The following is a 17,533-nucleotide window of genomic DNA, read 5'->3' on the forward strand; positions in this document are numbered from 1 at the left end:
CGTACTTTAAGGAAATATGTAAAGCTAATGTATGATCTCTGTAGGTGGAGAGACCATTCATTTGATTCTACATATAGACTTTGTATGGGACTCGTTCTGAAAGCGCCAGTGGCCAGTCGGATTCCTAGATGGTGGACAGGATCTAGGATCTTTAGTGCGCTCGGGGTGGCAGAGTTATATACTACAGCACCATAATCCAATCGAGACCGAATTAGGCTCTTGTATAGGTTCATTAAACACTTCCTATCACTACCCCATGTAGTCTGAGATAGAAGTTTCATTAAGTTCATTGTTTTTAGACATTTTTCTTTCAGATATTTAATGTGTGGAATGAAAGTGAGTCTGTAGTCAAGTATGACACCTAGGAATTTGTGCTGTTTGCTGATAGGTATTCGTTGTCCACACAGTTCTAAGGAAGGATCCGGAACCAGGCCTCTCTTTCTTGTAAAAAGAACACAAGAGCTTTTGTTAGGACTGATCTTAAATCCATTCTTGTCTGCCCACATTGAGACTTTGTTCAGGCCGTGCTGTACCTGCCTCTCGCACACTGCGAGGTTACAGGATTTGAAAGCTATTTGTATGTCGTCCACGTAGACAGAATAAAAGATTGCCGGTGGTAATGAAGCGCGAAGCGTGTTCATCTTCACGATGAAGAGTGTGCAGCTGAGCACGCCTCCTTGCGGTACACCCGTTTCTTGCGTAAAAGGACGCGAAAGTACATTTCCTACTTTTACCCAGAAGGTACGACTGGACAGATAGCTTTCTATTAGCATTAGCATATTACCATGGATGCCCATTTCTGACAAATCTCTTAAGATTCCGTTATGCCACGTCGTATCGTATGCCTTCTCCATATCGAGGAATATGGATAAGAAGAATTGTTTGTGTACAAATGCGTCCCGGATATTTGCTTCTACACGTACAAGATGGTCAGTTGTGGAGCGCCCTTCTCGGAAGCCGCACTGATAGGGATCAAGGATTTTGCTCAGTTCAAGGAAATGGATGAGTCGCCGATTAATCATTTTTTCAAACACCTTACAAATGCAACTTGTGAGGGCTATCGGGCGATAACTTGCCACTGAGGAAGGGTCCTTGCCTTGTTTCAAAACAGGGACCACAATGGCTTCCTTCCATGCGGTTGGAAGGTACCCTGCATCCCAAATGGTGTTGAAAAGTGTTAGTAGTGTAACCTGCGTGTCATTGTGTAAGTTTTTGAGCATTTCATACATGATTCTATCAGATCCTGGTGCGGAGCTGTTGCATACGCTCAAGGCAGCTCTCAATTCAGCAATACAAAAAGGACGGTTGTAAGGCTCATTCTCTCGACCTTTTCTTGTTAATGGCTTACGTTCTTCTGTTTCTTGTATTTGAGAAAGGACTGTGTATAATTTGTTGGACTTGACACGCTCTCAAAATATTCCCCAAGTGAGTCTGCCTGATCTTGCAGTGTATCGCCCTGTGTGTTTACCAGGAGGAGTGAATGTGTTTGCCGCCCTCTAATCCTATTTACTCTGTTCCAGGCTTTGGCCTCATCCCTAAACGAGTTAATACTCGATAAAAACTTGTGCCAGCTTTCTCTTCTGGCCTGTCGGCGGGTTCTCCTGCCTTGGGACTTCATTTTTTAAAAGTTCATAAGATTCTCTGCAGTGGGAGAAGCCCGTAGCAACCCCCACGGCTTGTTCTGATTCTTACGGGCGATCCTACATTCGCTGTTCCACCACAGTACACGTGGTTTGCATGCCAAACCACTTACTTCGGATATGCATTTTGATGCGGCATCTATTATGAATGCTGTAAGATAATCCACAGCAGCATCAATTCATAATGAAGACAGGTCAGCCCACGAGATGCTAGAGAGAGTTCGAAATTTCTGCCAGTCGGTTGTGTCTATCTTCCACCTAGGAGCTTGTGGAGGATATTCGTTTTCTTCAGATGTTCTTATCAGTATGGCGAAGTGGTCGCTCCCGTAAGGATTGTTCGTAACTTCCCATTCGAGTTTGGGCAGTATACACGGGGAAACTAGGCTGAGGTCAATTGATAAAAAGGTTCTGTTTGCTAGGGAGTAATACGTGGGTTCCTTCTCATTCAGCAAGCATGCACATGAAGAAAAAAGGAACTGTTCAACAAGACGTCCTCGTGCGTCTGTACGAGAGTCGCCCCACAGGGAACTGTGCGCATTGAAATCGCCAAGGATAAGATAAGGTTCTGGCGATTCGTCTATAAATGACTGAAATTCATGTTTGTTTAACTTGAAGTGTGGGGGTACATAAAGCGAGCAAATGGTGACGAGTTTGTTTAAAGGAACAGCTCGAACCGCCACTGCTTCAAGGGACGTTTGTAGCTGTAAACGCTGACAGGAAATACTTTTATGAACCAAAATGGCAACACCGCCTGATGATACGACAGCATCATCGCGATCTTTGCGAAACGTGACATACTGTCGGAGAAAGTTGGTGTGTTGTCGTTTTAAGTGTGTTTCCTGTAGACACAGCACATTTGGATTGTGTTTTTGGATAAGCTCTTGCACGTCATCAAGGTTCCTGAGAAGTCCTCTGACGTTCCATTGAATTATTGGTGTATCCATATTGGTAGTAAATAAGTGCTGTGTATACGGAAACAGAAGTATTAATTACAGAGATTTCAGAGCTTAGGTTCCAGAGCTCTTTCGAGGCCCTGTAACCGGGGTTTTACTCTTTTTGAAGCGTTCGAGGGAACCTCGCTGCTCCTTAGGCGCTTGGTGCGCCTCGAGGATAGGTGTTGTGTCCATTGCCTCTTGTGAGGCGCCGGACACGTGCTCTTGCGAGCGAGAAGTTTCCCGGGAAAGTCTCGCCTTGGAGGGCAAGACCCCTGCGCCCACCAGCCCGGAGGTCGATGGGGCTCCCTGAGGGATTTGGCTGCGCCGGCTGTTGCCAGCGCTGGAAGGGGCCGGGGAGGTTGGGGCAGCCTCGGCTGCGCCCACCTTCGGGGTCGGTGGCCCCGTCTGCTGGGTTGACGGAGCAGCGCTAGCTGCCACTCACGGCTCATGGCTCACGGCCGACTCACGGCTTGTGGGTCGGACAGCCGCCGGAGGCCGTTGTGACGCTGCCCCCTGACGCGCCACATCGGCAAAGCTGGCCTTAGGAACGTATGCAACCCGCCTGCGTGCCTCTTTGAATGATATGTTTTCTTTTACTTTGATTGTGACTATTTCTTTTTCTTTCTTTAAAGATGGGCATGACTGCGAGTATGCGGCATGCTCGCCATCACAGTTCACGTAGTGTGGAGCGTTTTCACACGTTTCAGAGGCATGGTCACGGGAACTACATTTTGCACATGTCTGCCAGCCTCGGCAGTTCTGGGAACTGTGGCCGAAACGCTGGCATTTGAAGCAGCGGAGAGGATTTGGAACGTACGGTGTGACCCGTAGCATTACATAGCCGGCCTCGAGTGACTCAGGCAGAATGCTTGAGGAGAAAGTCAAAACAAGATGCTTGGTTTTTATCTCCTTGCCGTCGCGCCTTAGCATAATTCTTTTAACATTGATTACGTTTTGCTCACTCCAGCCTTCCAACAGTTCGGCTTCTGTGAGCTCCATCAGATCGTCGTCAGAAACAACGCCACGGCTGGTGTTCATAGTTCGGTGTGGGGTTACTGTTACTGGGATTTCCCCAAATGACTGAACTTTAGAAAGATTTCCAAGCTGTTTCGGATTGCGGAGTTCCAGAAGGAGATCGCCGCTAGCCATTTTCGTTGCTTTATAGCCTGTACCAAGAGTTTCAGTTAGATATTTAGATACGAGGAAAGGAGAAATCATTCTCATGGTCTTTTCAAGATTGTTTGAATGAATTACATGAAATCGGGGGAAGTTTGGCTGCTTGTTCCCAAGAAATTGGAAAATATCTTCGGTGCGCCCTCGTTTCTGAGGGCGATCAGGTAGTTGGGGAAAAGAAGTGGCCATTAGGAGTATGGTTTTTTTCGGCAGGGATGGCCGCCGCCCACCATGGAGCCCAACCAGGGGACAACACAGGACGGAGATATTCAGTTCTGCGCACGCCAGCGGTACAGCCCCGCTATAACCGAATACATATACCCAAGACTGGATATAGTGCACAAGGTTAACCCTCGCCGCCCACGAAGCCGGAAGTAATACGAAAATAAAGAGAGGACAGGAAAGATTAAAAGTGAGAGAAAGACGAAGATTTGAGGGAGAAAGAGAAAAGAAAAGGCAACTATCGATTTCCCCCGGGTGGGTCAGTCCGGGGGTGCCGTCTATGTGAAGCAGAGGCCGAAGAGGTGTGTTGCCTCCGCCGGGGGGCCTTAAAGGTCCAAACACCCGGCATCGGCTCAACCCCCAGGATCCCCCTTTCCCCAGACACGGCTAAGCCGCGCACGGTTACACGCGGGAGGTTTCAACCCTCGTGTGCTCGGGTACGTGGTGTCGCAACACACCAAACGCCTGCAGACGCCCCTGCGGGGGCGCAAAATGTTTAGCCGCGTGTCCGAGGATTGCGTGTGCTATGTGCTTCGTCATGAATTCCAAAACACCGAGTGCTCAAAGGCTTAGTTGCATGTCCGAGGATTCCACACATGAATCTAGGTCACGAAGTCCGCGTCGCGACTGCTCGGAATGCTTAGCCGCGAGTCTGAAACGTCCACAAGCGTAGAAATCGGCCACGCTACTGCGATGTCCGCGTAGCACCCGTTTTGACATGTCGAGTTAGGGCGAGTGGAGATGTTCAGACTCGCGAGGTGCAAAGAGCCGAGCAGACGATGCGAGCGCCAGACCAATGGCGAACCGTGCTGGAGTCACGTAGCGGGCGCGGCCAATCGCAGACTCCGGCGTGACCTTCAATCATTTGCTTTTGTGCGCTTCTTACTGTAAGGAGGACATCGCTGAAGCAGCAAATTCGAAGAGGGAGAAATGAGCTTTCCAACGAGACCAAGATGGCAGCGCTCGGGCGCGCCGTTCCGGAGAAATTGTGGCGTGAAAAACACTGTTCTTTCTTGATTTCCGCGAAATTTTTCGCCACCTTGGCTGATAAAAGAATTTTTTTAGAGCATTTCTATGTGGTTTATATGGATGATATTTTGGAGTCGGATAGAAAAAGAGTTGTAGAAACTGAAAATGTGATCTTCAAAAAATCATTTTCTTTTTGCCATTTTTCGGGATGTAAAACCCGCGTCCCCCCTTAAGACGTCTAACATTGAGTCATTGGACGCCTTTGGCGGTAGCGGACTCTGCAGTGTAGTTAGTGGAAAATAGCTCGGCCGGTCGATGACGGTGAGCCATTGGTCAAGAAATCGGTGCGGTCGCATAAGACCAGGTCAGGGTTACGAGGTCCTTGATGGAGTAGTAGTGCTCACGTGGGTCTGTTCAAAACTGGGGTGGCTGCTAGCAGCGATCGTTTTCAATGGTAACGTAGTCATTTGTGCGATGATGTTTGTAGCAGCTTGTGTCCTTTTTGTGGTTGTGCATGGTCTACAGAAAGCCTTGACTCTGTCGTTGACATGTTGTACCCATGCTTGTGGTTCCGAACACTGCTTTACCAGTTTGTGGTTGCAAGCACCGCTTCGCCAGTGTTGATTGATCTCCTCGCTGCGGTGGCGGTGGTGGGAGGATCAAATGTGGTAGCAATTTTCTCACTTGTATTTCTGATGGCCACGGGACAGGCTCCGAATCTGCCACACTGTTCGCACAATGTAAGGCGAGTGGGCAGGTGTGTAGGAATAATGGGCTAACTTGAGCTGTCCCATTTGGCTGGTCGCTGACATCTGTTCCCCACACGTTGCATGGTGTGGGGATTGAGGTGCCTTCTTGTGCCTCTTCCTCCAGCTCCTGCACTGTGTTTAGCTTGATTTCCAGGAACCGCGATCATAACCGCAAGATTGCTGACACAGCTACTGCACCGAAGCTAATTTTCTGCGCAAACTGTGCTTCTCCCTCCCAAGGTCAAATTAGCATGCAAGCTAGTGTCCCAAAGATGCGCCTCAATCGGCCTCCCTAGTGGCGGTCCACGGGCACCGTCTCCGCCTGAGCTCTCATCCGCTGAGTGCTTCATTGCCACGGAAGATGCTCACAGGCCCGCAACGAGGTAGTTACAAGGACAAGGTAGGACGAGGTAGTTACAAGGCTCCCGCAATTTCTTGTTTTCACGCTTGGTGGACCGCTTCCCAGTTTGCCCTACCGCAGGGGCCACACATACTCGATCAGTCTTGGGGTGAGCCTTTGCCCATAAGCGCAGTGACTGTCAAACTGTGCTATATCTTGGTTGAATAAACCCATGCTTCTTTGCAATCTGACTCTGGAGCCTTGTCTGCGCCGTATCAGAGTCGATGAACCCTGCCCAAGCGCCTTTGTGCACTGCGGGGTGGAGGAGCGTCATGCCCTTCCCAGACCGTCGTTCGTACGGTGAGCCTCGTGCAAACCCACTTCCACATAACTACCACCCAACCCTGTTTCAGCATGTCATAAATGCAGGCCCCCTTACGGCCGTCGTTCCTGCTTGATCCCCTTGCCATGTGCTTAATGTCCATCGACGCGGATAACACCTACAGCATGAGGTACGTACCCTCTGCTTTCGGCCAGCAGGAGCAATCCCTTCTTTGGACAGCCCTTTTGTCACTTCAACCGCCTGGATGTGTACCCCCTAGTCCTTGCCATGCCACTTTCTGGTTTCCTCAACTCTTTGAGGCGCATGTGGAGCAGGTGCTTACTAGCCCCTCTAATCTGCTGTTCCCGCTTGCTGGCACCTTTTCGTGCCGAGCGCAGCTGAGTGCCCCATGTGCCGCATTGAAGCCACCCTGCTTGAGTGCTCGCACTAACTCGCTCACTGGTCCCTCTTTGTCTCGAGCGCCTTTCTCGGACGAATTTGCCGTGGACCAGACAGAGTCGCGCGTCACTATGAGCGATATTACAGCAGTGTGATGCATGTAGAGCACTTGTGAGAGGCAGTCATTGACTGATTTTTCAGACTCCAAAAATTCGGACATGCTCGATTATTCAGTCTGCTTCGCAGCACCGCGATTCTCCCTATACACCATAATGTATAACAACTGCCAAAAGTTCGGACACCTTGCAACCCCTGGTCTGATTTTTCGGACACTCCTTGAGCCAACTCGATCGAGAGCCCTATGCACCGACTCTGATCGGTGCATGGTTCGACTTGCTGAATGCCATTTTTGTTTTGAATGGAGCCTCCTTGCTGCCCCACAATGTGGCGCTACTGCAAGTCCCCGCTCATCGTAATCGTTTCTGCCTGGTTTGATAGAGCGGCTACAACAGTTCCGGTCTCAGCTTAGTAAGCCATGTCAAGACAATTCAGCAGCTCATTTGTTTCTTTTTTCGTGCACGACGCTGCGAGTAGCCCACGTTTTTCATTTGTGCGACTGGTGTCGGCGTGACGGCATGGAGGTGTTTGCTTTGTGTACTGTGTCGCGGTTGCGGTGATCCAAAGCGGCATACGGAAAAATCGCGTCGAGTGTCTAATGGCACCGACAATGCCCGCGCAGACTGCCCTGGGGAATGCCGGTAAGCGGGTGCCAGGAGACCTAGGATTTGTCGCCTTCCGATGTGCTCCCTACTGATGCCGAAAATGTTCTGCCGAGACCTGCGCAATGGTTGCATTGCAATTCCAGATCCCACCTCATTCGACAGTTTCACAGGTACCGACAGTGCTGTGCTGACATGCGCAGACCTCGACGACGACGAAATCATTCGTCAGGTTTCTGCTGTACCGCAGGACGTTGACTCCGAGTCGGAAGATGACGCACCATGTGCTACGCTGCCGTCGCATGCGGAGCGTGTACAAGTAGTGACTGTGCTTTCAGCCGCCTATAGTGACCGTACGACCCTCTCCGAGATTCAGGCTTATCTGATATTGCGCGTAAACAGAACCGCGTGCAATGGCGCATTCACGATTTCTTCAAGCCTACTGCCAAGCCCGAATCAGTGCATGGAAATAAAGGATTTCTTTTTTTTTTTCTTAATCTGCTTTATCGGACACCTGTTTATTCAGACATTTCCGCAGTGCCCGTGAGGTCCGAATAAACGGTCGACGACTGTATACGTCAACTCTCCAGCTGGGAGCGCGAAGCCTGCGAGAAGGGCAAATGGCGTTCGGTTTGAAATTTCAGCTCTTTCTGCGGCACATAGCGATGTAATACTTAGCAGACACGATCGCTAGTGCGCATTGTATAGAAAGCGCTTGTCAGCTCAATATGGCCACATCTTATGAGGGGCCGTTAACATTTTGGACCCAACCATCACCAAGTTGAAAACCCTCAATGTCCATCTGAAGTGCTACGGTTTCTGCCTTTTGATTTAAAACATCACCAGACACTGGCACTTGCATGATCATGGCTTTCAGTCACATCAGAATAGCTTCAAGTTTTGAGTGGGCACCTTGGCTGACATTCTTCTGTCGGGATCCAGAAGATTTCTCAGCGGCTTCCAAAATATTCACCGTGCTGATTATGTAGTCTGATAGTGTCTGCTTCGAGATTTCTAATTCTATTGCGACACCTGATTGTGACAGGTCACTTTGCACTTTCCTGATAATGGTGGCCTTCTTTTACATCATCAATATGCTATGGTTTTCTCGCATCAAAGCCTTTATCGAGTTGGCGGTAGAAAACGAAGGCAGTGTCGGCACCTTTGTTAACAAATCGCAATAAAACGACTGAAGACAATTGGATGTTGGAGCGACTAAGCCTAGCATCACAGAATGCAGCTGAAGAAAACCACAATGCACATGAGGAGATACAAAGACTACTACTGGCTATATGCGACTTACGAGTGCCGACCGCAATGACAGCACAAAGGCTCGTGGGAGAGTGCATCAAGCGGGACCTATCGAGGCTGCACCTGAAATGGTAGCTCTGAATAGGCATGCGAGATGTGCGCAACGCTGCTTGGAGACTGCAAAAAAAGAAAATGACAGAGATGTTGTTTGCATTTTCGGTAGCTTTGAACTTGCGACCACGAGAAAAATTCTGAAAAATTAAACGAGGACAGCTTGAAACATGCAAAATTTTGGTCATTATAGCTACAGTTGCCGACCGATTTTCCGGACTCCGAAAATTCGGACATGCCCGATTATTCGGTCAGCTTTGCGGCACCGCCATTCTCCCCATAGACCATAATGTATAACAACTACCGAAAGTTCGGACACCTTGCAACCTCTCATCTGATTTTTCGGACACTCCTTGAGCCAACTCGGCCGAGAGCACAATGCACCGACTCTAACCGGTGCATGCTTCGACTTGCTGAACGCCATTATTGTTTTGAACGGAGCTTCCTTGCTGCCCCACGAAGTGGCGCTACTGGAAATCCCCGCTCATCAGCATCGTTTCTGCCTAGTTCGATAGAGTGGCTCTGCAGCAGTTCCGGTTTCAGCTTAGTAAGCCATGTCAAGACAATCCAGCAGCTGATTTGTTTCTTCGCGCACGACGCTGCGAGCAGGCCGCGTTTTTTCGTTTGTGTGACTGGTGTCGGCACGGTAGTGTTTGCTTTGTGTGCTGTGTCGAGGTTTTGGTGATCCAACGCGGCATACGGAAACATCGCGTCAAGTCTCTAATGGCGCCGACAGTGCCCGCGCAGACTGCGCTGTGGAATGCCGGCAAGCGGGTGCCGGGAGGCCTAAGATTTGTCGACTTCCGCCGAATGTTTGCGGAAAATGTTCTGCCGAGACCTGCGCACTGGTTGCAATGCGATTCCGGACACAGTCTCATTGACAGTTTCACAGGTGCTGACACTGCTGTACTGACATATGCGCAGAACTCGACGACGGCGAGATCATTCGTCAGGTTTCTGCTGCACCACTGGGCGATGACTCTTGAAACTGAAGATGACGCACCATGTGCTACGCTGCCGTCGCATGCGGAGCGTGTACAAGCAGTGACTGTGCTTTCAGCCGCCTACAGTGACCGTACGACCCTCTCCGAGATTCAGGCTTATCTGATTGCGCCTAAACGGAACAGCGTGCAATGGCGCATTCACGATTTCTTCCAAGCCTACTGCCGAGCCCGAATCAGTGCATGGAAATAAAGGATTTCATTTTTTTTTTCTTAATCTGCTTTTTCGGACACCTGTTTATTCGGACATTTCCGCAGTCCCCGTGAGGTCCGAGTAAACGGTTGGCGACTGTATATAGAGCACGTGGCCATAATATGGGAGAGTCCAAATATTCGGGTAGCCCCAGAAAATAGGGTGTCCAAAAAATTGGTCGGTGATTGTATCATTATTACGCTGTGAAAAAGAACATATTCGAATTCCACTTTCTGTTATTAAACAGGTTGTAAACCATTCTGCTAATCTTATGCTTCAACTGCATGCACCTGAATTACCAAGGAGAGGTTGCGCTTTGGTCAGTTGTTGCAAAATAACTAGCACGATCTTCCTGTGTCTGTCATGTAGTATACTGTGAAACAAAATAAAGCATTCTTGTTTGTAGTTGTCAAAGTGGAGAAAGGATCATAGTTTTTGTCATTATTGTGGCAAATTTGCCACATTTGCAAACTTTGTCCAAACACGAATAAATACTGCAAGGAGGGCAAAAATAACATGTCAGGGCTTTATAAGTGCACTTGAAAACAATGTGATAAAATGGGTGGAAGCGCAAAGCATGATTATGGCAGTGTGCCGTTTGGTTTCTATCAATAGAAAGTAAAACAGAGCAAATGTCGATTTTCACTGGAGGCTTTGTTGTGCAACGGCTACCCTGTTGACGGTGAACTTGAAGACAGTCTCATGAAATGCTCTTGTGAGCACCGTGGACCAGTTCTCCTGATGACAGCAGATTCAATTAAATGCAAAGGCATTTGAATTGCTCACTAGTGCCTCATTTTTCATAGGGAAAAGGCTTCCCTTTTCGCATCAGCAAAAGTGGATAGCATATTGTAACAAAAGTGCTGAGGAGGAATAACTATCCACTGGCACAAACTGTTGGTACAAAAGAGGTCCCATCGGCCACTGCAGTTTGTAAATGCGGCAAAAAAAACCTGAAGCTGCTATCGACGGGAGAGCACCAAAACCAGCATTCACCTCAAGACGTGTACAGATCGTCTGGGGCGATTGCTGGCATGCACCTCAGGAGCCCAGTGCATGCTGCTCATTGCTTGAGGGCAGTGTTGCGCATGCATAGAACCGCTTAGTCATCGCCGATGATGTGCTGTGGGATGTCGTCACCAAAACCTGTCCCAGGATGAGAATCCTTAGAGTTCCCGTGCCGTGTTCAGCTCGCTCAATGAATGAGCATATTGATGAAACAAGGTATGTTTTATAGTACACTGCATTAAATAATTTTGCTTGAATTTTATTCACATCAAACCCAGAGGTCAACTTACATTCTGCATTTATTTATATTCATGGTCATACACTCGTACACCGATCTATACATAACTGAGACTCATTGGGTGTAAGGTTATCATAAAGCAATGTAAGGGCTACAACAACACCAGCTCAAGACGGCTCTGCATTAAGCTCTGCAATCTAAGGGGCTTCAGTGTGCTCAGCAGAGCATTATTTTTTCATTTTGCCTCAATCAGTATACAGACAAGAATAAAAAACCTGTTAATTTGTCGTCAGCAGCAGAATGTCACAAACACTTGAGCAAGTTGTGCCAAGCTAGGCAGACTTGGCCATTTACCACACACACACAAGCAAGCAAACGTAAGAGAAGTGCCGGCCACTGCCCACCTGAGGTGGAGCTTAACTGTTCCACAGCCTCCGTAGTCTGCACGCTCCTAGACTCGCTCCCTGGTTTCAACGAACAGCCAACAGATTTGTCAGCCAGAGGCAAGCTGTGCTGCATGCCAACCTCTACCTGACCAACAACCTTTGAAGGGGCGTGGCATACCCTTTTGGCAGTGATGCTTTCAGCTAGGCTCATCGCATTTGTGAGGCCTGCAGAAAATAGGTGGGGCAATTGCAGTCCTGTTACAGCATTAAGAGCAAGAGGTAAATACAACAGAATAAATACAGGCGCATAGCCAAGCAACACAAGATAACCCTTCCGGTTCAGTATTTTTAAAGGGCTACAAAGGACAATCCACATTGAATACTCAAAAGCACAGCAAGCTATTTTTTGTGGAAGGCTTACGACAGCAGAACCTATTTGAGACACTCGGCGAATGAGTTTAGGAGAAAATGTACGGCTATGGAGAATTGCAGTGCGAATGTTTACTGTACCCTATGCATCTACAAAACTTGTTCGAACCGTTTTAAAAAAAAATTTGTTTTTATGTGCCAAAACCGCAATCTGATTATGAGCCACAATGTAGTGGGCAACTCCGGAAATATGAGACACTTGGGGTTCTTTAACATGCACCTAAAACATGGGTGTTTTCGAATTTCATTCCCATCGAAATTAGGCCACCGTGGCCAGGTTTCCATCCCACAACCTCATGTGTAGCAGCCCAACACTATAGCCGCTAAGCAACCACAGTGGGTCTTGAACCATTTCAGGGACCCTTTAAAGAACACGAGGGTGCCAAAATCTGTAGTCTGCCATTACGGCATGCTTCATAATCTGATTGTAGTTTTGACACATACAACCCCATAATTATATTTATGTTTAACACATCTGCCATGATACGATGTGCCATGCGAGGCAATGACAATGCTCAACCTTCCTATAGGTCATGAACAGTGACGTACAACTCCTCAAGAAATGGGTTCCTTTAGTAACGGAGGCATGACAAAACTTTATCAAAGGTGTGCAATATTAGCTAGGAAGAGTACAAGCCCTATGCTCTAGTTGGTAAGATTGCTGGTAAATTAGAGCGTGAACTTCTGTGAAGAAAATGTGCAGGGACCATAGATGATAACTGTCAATGTAAGCGAATAGCCTAAAGGAATGAAACGGTGAACAAACAAAAGAACAAGCAAATGAAAGAACGAGGAAAAGGGAACGAATGTTTTCCTAGGAGAGTCCGACCACCAACCATTACAGACCTCCAACTAAGAACGAAAATGATCGAAAAAGTCAAAGAAATTCACTTCAAAATATTTCATCGCAGCCACACGTCCATGTCATAATGAAATGCAGAGTACACAACACTGCTAAACATAAAGCCCAGAGCAAGTGGCAAAGTTTCAATAATATACCACCATACAAACAATATAGAAACAGTTGCCGATCACAACTCAGACAAACACCGAGACATCTAAGTATACCTGCAGCCTTGCAGAGCTATTTCTGATGATGACACAATTTAAGCGATTGTTTCGGCCGACTGGCATTTCCTATGTACGAGACCTAATCTATACTAACACTTTCACCACCATTCACTGACAGCTTGTGGCGCAGCAACTGCATTGTACAGATAGACACAGTCTTATGACAATGAGTCAGACATTGAGGATGCAACTGGCAAGTGATAGTGCAATTGACACAAAATATGCTGAAAAGCAACGGTATTCCCACAGGGAAATTACTCACAGCTGTGGATGTTCAGTCGCAGTTCGTAACATAATTATTTCTGTATGATTTATTGTCTCGGGACAGCTCTACACAAATTTTCTGGATTTTTCTACTGTTTCTTTTGTGATGACATCGGGCACCAAGGGCACTACAGTATTATAAGAGTTCTGGCCTAGACAATTTTATATTCGAATTTAATGCTTTGTGGGCCCGGAACTTCCAACAGATAACTGGTCGGCCTTACTGGCCTAGATCTGAAGATGCCTTGCCACCTGTATAGCACAACAGTGAATGGGTGTCACGCATCAGTCAAACGACACTTAATTCGATCTTCCTTTACTGGTGCAGCTCAAGTATTAGAAGCATCAGAATTCCTTGAGCAAATGGATATACATACCTGCTTCTGGACTGAGCCAACCAGCAGCAATCAGCACTTGCGGCTAATTGTTGTCAAAGGTGCAGAGATGGCCTATATCTTGACGGGCACAACTAAGATCAGCAGAAGCTGTAACGACAGCAGTAGCACAGTAAAACAAATTAGACAAATGACGGTACAAACATCCAGGGATATGTGCCTTGAGCACTTCACCGCGTAACTGCCGCAAAGTGAAACATGTGCTCCTCGCGCAACCAGGAAAAATGTTTTTAGCTGTAGGCATCACGAGTCTGTAGCGTTCGTCTGGGTGGGTCGTAACAGATATCCTAAAATCAGCATACAAAATTAAGGCAGACAGACAACCTGTGTAATATGCCGCATTAGTGTTATTACAATGTCGACCACGGATGCAAAGCTACGCGCACGACATATTGTTACAAGGCGGGAGACGTCTATTTAGAAGGATCGGCACTAAAGCAATGGATGGAGTGATGCCGCCAGAGCAAAAACAAGATCCTCCTCTTCCCGCGCTCTTTTTCTTCTTCGTGTGTACAAGCGTTCCGCTACAACATGAACCAAGAAAGCAACGGACGTAGGCATAATGAGCCGATTCGTGCGCTCATCCATGTTTACCTTTGAAGGTGCTCGTAAGCGACAGCGGCAGGGAAGTGAATTTGTATACCTGCTCGCTCACGACGTGCCGTAAACACAGCCACCACAACTCCACCACAGAACCACGTGAAGTCGTGCACAGAACACTCACTCATCTAGAGTAAACAAAGTATGGTGTACTAGAGTACGGGTAGTGGGTCGAGGGAGCGCGCGGGCATGCGCGAGCGTGAAGCGGAAAATCTGGAAAATCTTTGCGGCCGCGAGGCAGCGCTATGGAGCCTTTCACTGTAAACCCCTCAATCTCCCAAAGTAGCGCCATTCGCTTCCCTCCTCCTCCGCTCGGCGCGGCCTCGACGGTGGCGCCGCCGATGGTGGGCCTGCCGTAGCAGACGACGGCTAACACGCTACGCGAGGAAATCCGCAGAAAAGTTCGTTCGAGCCCTGCGGAGCAGTTTTTTCAATCGAGATCTTTCTTCGTCAGTCGGTAACTGGCCTTTAGAATCTCGTGTTGGAATAGCGGAAGAAATAGAGAAAATGACCACTATGCAAGGCGTATTTAAGGCGTAAAGCGCGCGACGTTGAGAGTTCGTGTTGCTGAAACACGACGCAAGCACGCGGTGTACTCAAACACGCGCGTAATTACCAAAGTTTCAGGTGTTGACAGCTTGAAAGTATGTGTACGTGGTTTCGTAGGGTGCTTTGGTAATCGCGACGATATATATATATATATATTTACAAGTACTGCTCCAGGAGGGCACATGTAATGGCTAACGGAGGCCTCTGAAGAGCACGTAACATTACCCTAATGCAGGCGTCGCAGGGAGTGTTCGCATACAAAATTGGCTGTCCGCGATCTTATACCCCCTTGGCATGCACAGGCTTCGGCGAGCCTCATCCAGCCTTGGTTCTAGCTTTGGTGTTCCCGTTGCCGCTTTGGTGCCCTGTAGGCGCCGTCAATAATACGAAATAATGACAAGTTGTTACAAATAGTAAATCAAATTTATTGAAGAAATACAATCGCGCCGAGGCGCCAACTTCTAAAGCAGCGCTAGCGCGCGAGTATTATGAAACGCCAACGAGGAATTTACCGGCCCACGTACGACTCTACGATCAAAGTGCACGTTAAACATCCCTAGGCAAGCTAGATAATGTTATCCGAAGCCATCCACTACGACCTCCATCCTAGCTTTAGTCGCTTCGGAACGTTAAAAACATTAATCACCACAAACCAAATCAATACACGCGGGCGTACATTCGAAGCTAAAAGACTGCATCGTAAGTCATAGTGAGCCTTGCAAAAGCGTCGAGAATGTGCTAACGTCTGGTGGAGCTCAAAACACACCCTGAATAAAGTCGCTTTTATGTCACAGGCCAGCTGCAGATGCGTGCATTTCACCGCAAGACGAAACTACATGAAACAAACAAAGAGCACATTCGAAAAACAAAAGTCAAACAACGCGCTAAAAACCACGCAGAGCATGAACACACACTTTTTCGAAGCGGAAGGCGTGAACTAGGCTCAAAATAAGAGGTTGTGAGTAGCCGTGGCCCTTACTTCATTAAGCCGTACGTCTTGGCTACTTCCTCGAAGTCAGCCCGCTGATCCTGCGAATTCACACTTCTTTTTGCGTTGCGCCCGCCGGAAGGCAAAGCAAAAAGCTTTATGCCCTCGCTGTGTCTGTTGCGGCAACCGAAGGCGCAGCAGCATGGCATCGCATTTAAGTTCTCGGCGCTGCACATTCCATTACGCTAACGCGCTCCGTCAGTCCGCCTGCCGTACTTTCATCGCGCAGGCCCAACAATGGAGGTCGGCGCGCGCTGGAAAGAAAACATATACAAAAGCGCGGCGCCTTCTCTGCGCTGGAAAGAAAAAAATATACAAAAGCGCGGCGCCTGTTTTCACGTGACTCAGATTGGCCAATGGGGGAGCGGAGGAGGCTGGGGCGACAGGAGGCGTGGAGGAGGCCGCGCCAGGACGTGAGCGGGGTGGCGGAAAGATCTAAGAATGGCGCTACTTTTGAAAAATTAAGGGGCTTTATTTCACCGTATATTTTTTTTTCGTGGAGTTGTCTACGTGGTTGGTCGTGGTTCACGGACGCTCCTGTGCACGAGAGAGTAAAACTTTATTCAGTGTAAATAAAATAAGGCACGATGGTTGGAGCCCCTATTCCAGGGCCCCAATGGCATGAGCGGCTCGCTGGGCTTGGTCCAGAAGAGCCAACTAGCTCTCCCGACCCTCGTCCGCAAGCCATGCCTCCCACTGCCTATGCCTCATTAGTGGATGTTCGTGTAATATGGGACTGTCTTTGTGCGAAGGCCTCCTGGGGCACTCCCATGTGATGTGTTTTAGTATGGGTGTGTCTGTGCACCACGGGCACTCGTCAGTGAACCTCGTGGGGTGTATTCTGTGTAGGTGGTGCAGGTTGGGGTATGTATTCGTCTGAATACGACGCCAGTCCCTCTCCTGTTGGCTGTTCAAATCGGAGTGAGGATGTCCAAAACGTCTCCGCTCCTGCCTTTGCTGTAGGAGGATGTCACGAGAATTCGGTGGAAGGTCGTCGCTAGGCCATGCCGTTGCTCGGACGTTCAAACCTCGAGCAATACGGTCGAGCAATACGGTCTGCCCTAGCGTTTCCTGCCAGTCGCTCGTGTGCCGGATACCAGACGATAGTGTGGTGCCCCTCTAGTTGAGTGCCTAAAATTTTGATTATTGATTTGGGTGCCGTTCCTTGTAAAAACAGGCGGCAAGCCGCTTGTGAGTCGGATAATATGATAGCCGAATTGGTTTGGCGCTCGGCGTCCTGAATGGCCAAGGCGATGGCTGCAGCCTCTGCCACGCATGCCGAGGCGGTTTTGAAGGATGCCGTTGTTATGTTGTTGTTGCATGTAGAGACTATGGTGAAAGTGTCTGAGCTGGCTCGACTGGCATCCGTATAATACACCCCCGGTCCCATGCCGAAACGTTTGTGAAGGGTCTTTGCCCTTGCTCTGCGTCGTCCGGGATGGTACTTGGGGTGCATGTTTTTGGGAATTGGGGCCACTGCGATGTGCGATCGAACATTGCGGTCTATCTGTGCCGTTTTCTCTCCGCAATACTGGGGTCTCAGGGGAAAGCCTAACCTCGCCATTACTTCCCTGCCCTCAG

General features: G+C 48.5%; 1 long non-coding RNA gene across 2 annotated transcripts in view; it reads right to left on the bottom strand.

The window, feature by feature from the left end:
• Positions 1 to 14,607, bottom strand: part of LOC126526732 (uncharacterized) — a 34,659-nt gene extending 20,052 nt beyond the window's left edge. The window contains exons 1-3 of one of the 2 annotated variants that reach the window (XR_011895967.1): positions 14,410 to 14,607; positions 13,798 to 13,905; positions 11,675 to 11,881 (exon numbers count right to left, since the gene is read on the bottom strand). This is a non-coding gene — a long non-coding RNA (uncharacterized lncRNA). The remainder of the gene's footprint in view (positions 1 to 11,674; positions 11,882 to 13,797; positions 13,906 to 14,409) is intronic. The other variant, XR_011895966.1, reaches the window with a different exon arrangement.
• Between the last annotated feature and the right edge of the window lie 2,926 nt (positions 14,608 to 17,533).

This window comes from Dermacentor andersoni, chromosome 8, assembly GCF_023375885.2.
Source record: "Dermacentor andersoni chromosome 8, qqDerAnde1_hic_scaffold, whole genome shotgun sequence".
NCBI classification, from domain to species: domain Eukaryota; kingdom Metazoa; phylum Arthropoda; class Arachnida; order Ixodida; family Ixodidae; genus Dermacentor; species Dermacentor andersoni.